The sequence below is a fragment of the Aythya ferina genome (genome assembly GCF_964211825.1).
Source record: "Aythya ferina genome assembly, contig: HAP1_SCAFFOLD_29, whole genome shotgun sequence".
NCBI lineage: Eukaryota > Metazoa > Chordata > Aves > Anseriformes > Anatidae > Aythya > Aythya ferina.
The window spans coordinates 1,301,506-1,309,279 of NW_028181463.1; the positions used below are offsets into that span (position 1 = coordinate 1,301,506).

Genomic DNA, 7,774 nt, shown 5'->3' on the forward strand with positions numbered 1-7,774 from the left:
TTGTAACATTAATACCTCCTTGGGAGGTTGTAATTGCTCCAAAACCTTTTTTAGAATTTACCCAAATAGATAGGTGGCCCTGTAAACCCCTGAGGTAAAATTGTCCACCTATATTGTTGCTTCCACCCCCATTTCAGAGTCTTTCCAGTCAGAGGTGAATATACGTTTGCTCTCAGGGCCTGAGAGCACTCCATTAATAACACTGTTATTCCAGTCTAACAATTTACTAGTTGAATGCCCAATTTAATCATCAAATCCCTTCCCAACAAGTTAGTTTCCGCCTTGGATACATACAATAATTGCCCAGTGATCATTTTATCCCCTGGTCTCAGCTTAGTATTCCCCAAAAGTGGCACTGTTATCCCAGTACCTTCTACCCCCATCACATTTAGGGTTTCATTAGTTAATTTAATCCCTGAAGCTTTACAAGTCAGTAATGACTTAGCTGCCCCAGTGTATTGGGTTTGCTGGCAAGGTTCGGGGGGGGGGGGGGGGGGGGAGGGGGGGGAGTGGGAAACTGCAGTGGCAGCCCCCTGGGAGAAAAACCCAGAAACCTCCCCGTGGTAGGTAAGGGACAATTTCATCTGGCCCCAAAGGGGCCCACTGCTGCCCAGAGCCAAGCCATGAGCAACACAGTCCGTGCCTCTGTGAGAGCACATCCACGAAAACAAACAGACAAACAAACGAACAAAACCCTGCTGCTCAACAGCAGTTGGGAGAGCGAGAAACCCCCCCGCAGACACCAAAGTCAGTGCAGAAGGAGGGGGAGAAGGTGCTCCAGGCGCTGGAGCTGAAGCCCCCCTGCGGCTGCTGGAGAGGCCCCTGGTGGAGCAGGCTGTTCCCCCCCTCCCCGATGCTTGGGAAACTGAACAAACATCACAGCAAATATGCAAATATACCAAAACTTCTAGACTGTTACTTAGATAATGCCTACATCACCTTTCCCTGCTCATTCAATTTCAAACAGCTCTGTTAAATACTACATGCCACACCTTTAACACCTTCAGCAACCCTTTTAACACTTCCTTTATCTTTCTCAAGCCCGTACTTTTCTAATACCAACACCAAAGGCTCAGTCAGAGTCCAACTTAATTCCATACCTTTTCCCTCCAAGATACTGACCATATTTCATCCCATTTTCCTTCTTTCCACAAAAAACAACATTAACTGTAATATGGTGTTATAATTAATAGTTCCATTTAGGGGCCACTCCGCTCCATCCTCTAGTTTATAAAGTGGCCACCATTGATTACAATATTTGATAAGAGTTCTTTTACTTTCTGTACACTCTCACCCCACTATATCCCTCCAATGTGTTAGTATACACCCTAGGGGGCTTTTCCTCGAGGTTTCTTTGCTTTGAACATTTCCTATTGTAATCTACAGTGGTTAATATTCCACTGTTTTCCTAGAAGCTCTTTACTAGTCAATCCCAATCCCTCCAAAATCCACAATATATAGATACACAAATAAAATCAAACCACTGTAAATTAACTGCCTGTTGACAATTACACTGAGGACATTTAAACCTGATGAGCCGATAATATGCCTGGGCAAATTTTGTTCCCTTAGACATACACCTCAATGGCAGTTCTTATATTTACATATTTACATATTAACATATGAATAAAAGAATACTTTAACAAAAATGCCCGGGCTTTTATATATACAATATACAATGTACAGTTATTATTCCAGTTAGAATTATTCCTCAGCAGCTGCAAACACTATGCCAGTTGCCATTAAAGCTTGCTTACCGTCCTCCTGTCCTTTTCTTAAAATCTCGGACATCCCCGGAGTTAATGGGGATGGCCACATATTCCATTCCTGGCTGGGGTCCCCCCATCGCTATTTCTCGTAGAGGATATAATCCCTCCCTTAAAGCAGATTTCTGATTTCTTGCCCTGCTTCTGGTTACCGGCCCCTGTGTTTCATGATCCGATTCCGATTCTCCTGGATTAGCTAATTCGGGGAGTCCATTAAGGACGGGAGCCGTTGGTGCGGGCAGTGGAATATAGGGCGGGGGCGGTGTTGGGACTTCTAAGTCCTTTCTCTTTTTATCCCGCCCTCCTTTTTCTTTTAGAGGATATAGATGCGTCCTCGTATCTGAATTTATCCAGAGGTGCGCATATTCACTTTCTTCCAAACTAAAGGGCTCCTTAGAGTTAACATAAATATTGAGGGCTTGGCATACCCAATCCTCAAAGGAGCCGAACGGGGGCCAGAAAACGCTGTCCCCTTTGATGGGCTTGTTGCCCCACACTTCTATACAATAATAAATCATTTTAACTTTACTCTTTCCCCGCCTAGAAGGGGAATCATCCCAATTCTTAATCATTTGTCCTAACGGACTATCAGAAGGAACAGAGGGTATCCCTACAGCATTGGATCCCTCCCTCATGGGGCCAGAAGGCTTACTTTTCTTCTGTCCCATCTTCCGGAGCACCTTCACACACACACACACAACGCTTCCCCCTTTTCGTGGCCCAGTCCCTCGCGGGAGGTGGGAACCGCACTACCAAGGGGTCCGCACTCGCTTCGTCCGCACTTGGACGTCTCAAATGTCGTGCTCCGGGATACCCAACCCCAACCGAACGGAACACCGGCCTATACTTACCCACCCCGTGGGTCTTCGTTCGGGCTTCGTGCACAAAGGTTGCCTGGGGTTTACCGGTTTTATTTGCTTGTGTCTAATTTTGGGTTCGTCGGTGAAGGGTTTGATTGAAAGTAGTCCTAGCGAAGGCCGCTGAAATCAGCGGGGCGCCCCCTCCGAAGGTCTTTCAATCAGATTGCCTTCATCCGAGTCACGGCACCAAATTGTTATAAATTAGACCACACAATTTACAGGTCTATTGTAATTATTTTATTAATCAAGTAAGCAGACACAAGCAAAACAGCGCTGGGCGGCTGGGGAGTCTCCGCTCCGCAACAGCACGCAACTTCCCCTTTCCAGTGTCGCTGTTTTATAGCATTGAAGTTCCGGCTTATCGAGACCTATTGAACTGGCTGAGGCTGCGCAGTTTATTGTTGAGAGGGGGGGTCGTTGTTCCTCTGCTGGTGTTCACACGTTGTGCTCGTATTCAGGTGGGGGTAATGAAGCGGCAGACAGGATGTCTGGTTTCACTCAAGGATGTGTATCCAATACTCCCTCCTGTTATCTGCTTGCTTTAATCCTCCCCTTTACCAAGGCCGTTAATTTGTACAACCTTATCTCTTCAGCAGTTTCTCCAAATTCCTCAAAGACAATGAACAAACCCCCCACTAATTTATCACAGGTTGGGTTCATTCCAGCTTGTCCTTGAACACTTCCAGTTATGGGACATTCGCAGGTTTTCCAGGCAACCTATTCCAGTGCCTCATTATCTTCAGAGGAAAGAATTTCTTCCATATATCTAATTTAAACCTACCCTCTTTTAGTTTAACATCATTTCTCCTTGTCCCATCACTACACCCCCAAAGACTGTCTCCCCAGCTTTCCTGTAGGTCCTCTCTAAGTACTGAAAGGTTGCCCTAAGGTCTCTCCCGTGCCTTGTCTTCTCCAGGTTGAACAGTACCAGCTTGTCCAGAATGCCTTCATAGCAGACGTGCTCCAGCCCCTTGATCTAGACTTGTTCTAATAATTCCATGTACTCGAACTGCCGCGTTAAACCACAGCAGTCTTTTTGGCACCCAGTGTGGGGCACAAAGGGTTGAGATAAGGACAGATCTTACCACAGAGTGCTAAAGTTAAATTGTTATAAGCATTAGACCAGTTTAATAGTTGCTGATCACAAGGTCGACATTTTGGATCTCAGGTCTGTTGGACTTGTTTTCAGAAATGTGTTGTATAGCACATTACTTGCTGCATGTGTTCCCATTGTGCTCTTTATCATTTCTGGGTCTGGTATAAAGTTATTTTGCTATGTTGTGTAGCACTGGCTTATGAGTCAGGAAAATTACTGGTCATGTGACAAATCTGTTCTTTGTACTGAGCATTGCCATCACCTCCATACCTCAGGAACCATCACTCAGAAACTCTTAAGAACTACACCCTTCCCCTTTTTGCTTTAGGGAGCCAATCCATGAGGAGAAACGGAAGAGACACTTCTCCACTTATGCACTCTCTCTTTCTCCTTCACCTCCCCCTTCTCCTCCAGGCTAATTACACTAGCTCTACAAAGCTTTGGATACCCATGGGATGGTCCTACTGTGATGTCTCCTGAATGTGTTTCAATTTTTGGTTAAGGATAAACATCTCGTTAAGAATGCCCTTCAGAGTCCTGCCCCAAGGCAGGAGAGTTAGGAGTGGTAGGGAGCATGGGAGGATCTGGGCAGGCACCTAGAGCAGTGGGCACCTCCAGTGCTTTGGAACTTCCCCCCTGAGCACGTGCAGAATCCTTAAAAACTGCAGAAGTGCTGAAAATGAGGGGTTATCACCTTGGCAATTCCAAAGGGAATTCCAAAGGGAGCCTCAGTCAGTGCCACTCCAAGCCCAGTGACAGGCCCTGAAGCCACTACAACACCTCTGACATGTCCTGCCGCCACTCCAGCACCTATGACGGGCTCCAGGTCTAGTCTGGGGCCTAGACCAGACCCCCCCCAGGTCTGCTCTTGCTAGGCCAGAGCACCAACCTTTGCCAGGATCTCTTGCCTCTACATGCAGGAGAAAACAGTGGGTGTGAAAATCAGGCTCCTGAGAATGGAAAAGAACTCAGGTCAGGCTGCTCTGTGGCTGGGCCAGGCCTCTTGTGCTGGCCTGGGGAGCGGGGCTGGCCCTGCGGGGCACAGGCACTGTGTGCTGGGGATCTGCCAGGCAAGAGAGCAGGGCTCCTGCAGCTTCACGGTCCTCCATCTCCTGGCACCACGGACACCTCCTTGATCAACACATCCAGAAGATAAACACCTATTGGCTAGCTGCTTTCTCTTCTTCATGATGAATTGGAGGCAGAATTGCAAAAATAAGTAAAACTCACAAATTGTGAGCCACAGAATGCCCTGATCCTCTGCAAACACTGCTCAAAAACAGCGACCAGAGCTGTGGGTTACCAGCACTGCTCTGGTCACATATCCAAAATACAGCACCTCAGGGGCTGCTCTGCAGAGACTAACTCCATCCCAGCCAGAGCCAGTACAGGGCCCCTGATGGACAAGAAGACTCCCTCTAAGCTCTGTAAGGAGCCAGGAAGATGGTAATAAGCACCAGGACAATTGAGGAAGCCCAAAAGCCCTTCTGAAGTGTCACTGAGAGCCACCTGAGAGGCACTGCTGTGCAGTGGGGAGGGCCAGGAGAAAGAACTGTGAGAAACAAGGACACCCAGGGCTTTAGCAGATCCTTAAAGTCCTGCCTGAGTCCCCAGATGGAAAGCAGGGTATGTCTGTGGGTGGAGAAGTAGCCAAATATTGTGACTGGGAAAGGGCTGAAGGTCCCTGCGTGAAGCTGGGTGGATGGAGAAGTGTGCACATTGCATGTGTGCCTCAGCCTGGGAGCAGGGGCCTGCCCGCGGTGCAGGATGGCTGGGCTGTGCTCAGCCATGCCCCAGGAGATGACCTTGCTCTCTTCCTCCCCACACGGGGCAGGCCCTCAGGAAACATCCCTGAGCCTGGAGATGCACCAACCTGCTGCAGTGAGGTGCCACTACTGCAGGGGAAGAAGGGAGGGTTGGAGAGACACATGGGACCTGCAGGCAAGAGTGGTGTGGACTGGGGAACTGAGTTCCTGGGTAAATTTACTCTGGAGCCGTAGGAGCCATTCTGGAAAGAAAACTTGTAGGGAGGAACCGCACTTTTGTGATGGTGCCGAGCTGCTGGGCACATGTTCAGGGTGCTCTGATGGACTTTTGTGTCCTTTTCCATTGTGTATTAAATGCCACTTTTTTCAGGAATAGAGTAGCCAACAGAGGTGTGATGGATACTCTGAGATCATGAAAGCCACCAGAAAGATGCCTCTAAGAATATAACTGATATAGGGAGGTCAGGAGAAGCCCTGGTCAGGAGAAATTTGAGTTTTGGAGGAGGAAATAGGGGATTATCCAGTAGAAATTAAGTATTTTGTAAAAGGTAAGAGGGTTCATGCTATGTGGAAGCTGCTGTAACTGTGTCATAAAACAGTTATATGAGGCTATTCCCCAGCTTCAAAAAGTAAACTTAATTCCTAAATTTAAATGCCACTCCACACCCAGACAGGAATTGACTACTCCTACGCCTGATCTCAAAGTATGCATTGAAGCCAAAACTCAGCACATAGCCTCTTTCCCTTACACTTACTCTCTTGCTTACATTGATCCCTGTCCTTAACGCTAGATTTAAATGCTCAATTTAAGCCTACAATTATTGGAAAAACTAAACAAACCCTAAATCATGAAGCTTTTCCATACTTTAACCACAGACCTGATACGCAAAGCAGAACACCAAATAATCCCAATAAATCTTTCTTTAAACTCAAACCCAGAAAGGTGAGCCCTAGTCCCTGATCCCATGCGTGAACCTAACAGCTGATTCCCTTGTTCCTGTGCATTAACTTCCTCATCTTCAGCCCCTTTCCTAACCCTTACCTTTAGGTACCATACTGGGTCTGGCCCTTGGTGCAGGCCAAGAACTGTGAGGGTGCAATGCAGTCACATGGCATGCAAAGATGGATGTGACGGGCCATGGAGCTGAGCAGCTTGTGGACCACAAGGAGGAGATGGGTGGGAATGCTCTGATGGGCTCAGCTCTGCCTCAGGATCTCCTGCCCCAGAAGGAACAATGTGACTGTGGCAGTGACTGTGAGGTCACTTCTGTCTCTGCACTTGATAGGGCAGCAGCAGGAACGTGTCACAGAAAGGGACTGGGAGGTCACTTCTGCCTGAAGAAGGTCGAAGGTCACCGTTGACTTTTGAGAAGTCAAGGCACCTGCTTGGCATGCTGACTGGGGGATCCTCTCTGCCTAGAGACTCAGGAAGACCCAGACAGAAAGAAGGCCCCCAGATGGGTTGTCCTGTCCCTTCTGCTTGAGTCTATGACTGCACAGCAGCAGGCACAAGGCTTGGCTGTGTCTCCACAAGAAGCGGCAAGGCCAGCAGCAGGCCCCTGGCTTGGAAGCTGCTGCTGAGGTGACTTGTGTCTGGTTGGCTGAGAGGCCGCAAGGAGCCTGCTGGGTTGGGATGCAACAGCAGCAGCTCAGAGGTGTCATACCACTGTTCTTCTCATGGCATCACCCTGCCCACCATATCCAACAGACCCCAGGAAAAGCCTTGAGCCAGACGTGGTGGTGCAGGATCTCCTGTTCCAGAGGCTGGGGCCAGACCTTGGCTCTTCTGTATCACCAAAACAAACAAAGACTTTTCTCAACACAGTGCCTTTTCCTGTCTGCTGTCATGGCCTGCAGTTATATGCCCTAACATGTTCCTAGGGAGGCTTTGTTAGTAACAGCCCTCAGTGGGGCCCATTAATACTCCAAGTCACTTCAACTTTTCCTTCTGACTTTACTTTCTCTAGCAGTTGCATCATTCTCCTCTCAGTACCTGAACTTCATCGACCGAGCACCAAAATACACCATGGAACACATTAAAATGCAGAAACTCCTAACATCTCTTCGATAGTATTCTTCAAGCCTTCATGCCTTGTGCAGCTAATTGCAGAGCTTGCATGGCGTTGTTAAGGGAAAAGATTTCACAAAGCACATAACAAAAATATTTTCTTATTTCAAAGGCTGAATTTTGTTGCATTTCAGTTTTGAGCATCATTCTCCTATTGCTATTCATCCAGGGTGATTTCTTTGGAGGACTCCATCGGGAGGAAAAGCAGAGCCTCCTGG

At 47.9% G+C, this 7,774-nt stretch overlaps 1 long non-coding RNA gene across 1 annotated transcript in view; it reads right to left on the reverse strand.

Annotated features, from left to right (window-relative positions):
- The window catches only part of LOC311427923, a 235,641-nt gene extending 234,530 nt beyond the window's left edge, over positions 1-1,111 (reverse strand). The window contains exon 1 of the long non-coding RNA XR_014687600.1: positions 221-1,111. This is a non-coding gene — a long non-coding RNA (uncharacterized lncRNA). The remainder of the gene's footprint in view (positions 1-220) is intronic.
- Between the last annotated feature and the right edge of the window lie 6,663 nt (positions 1,112-7,774).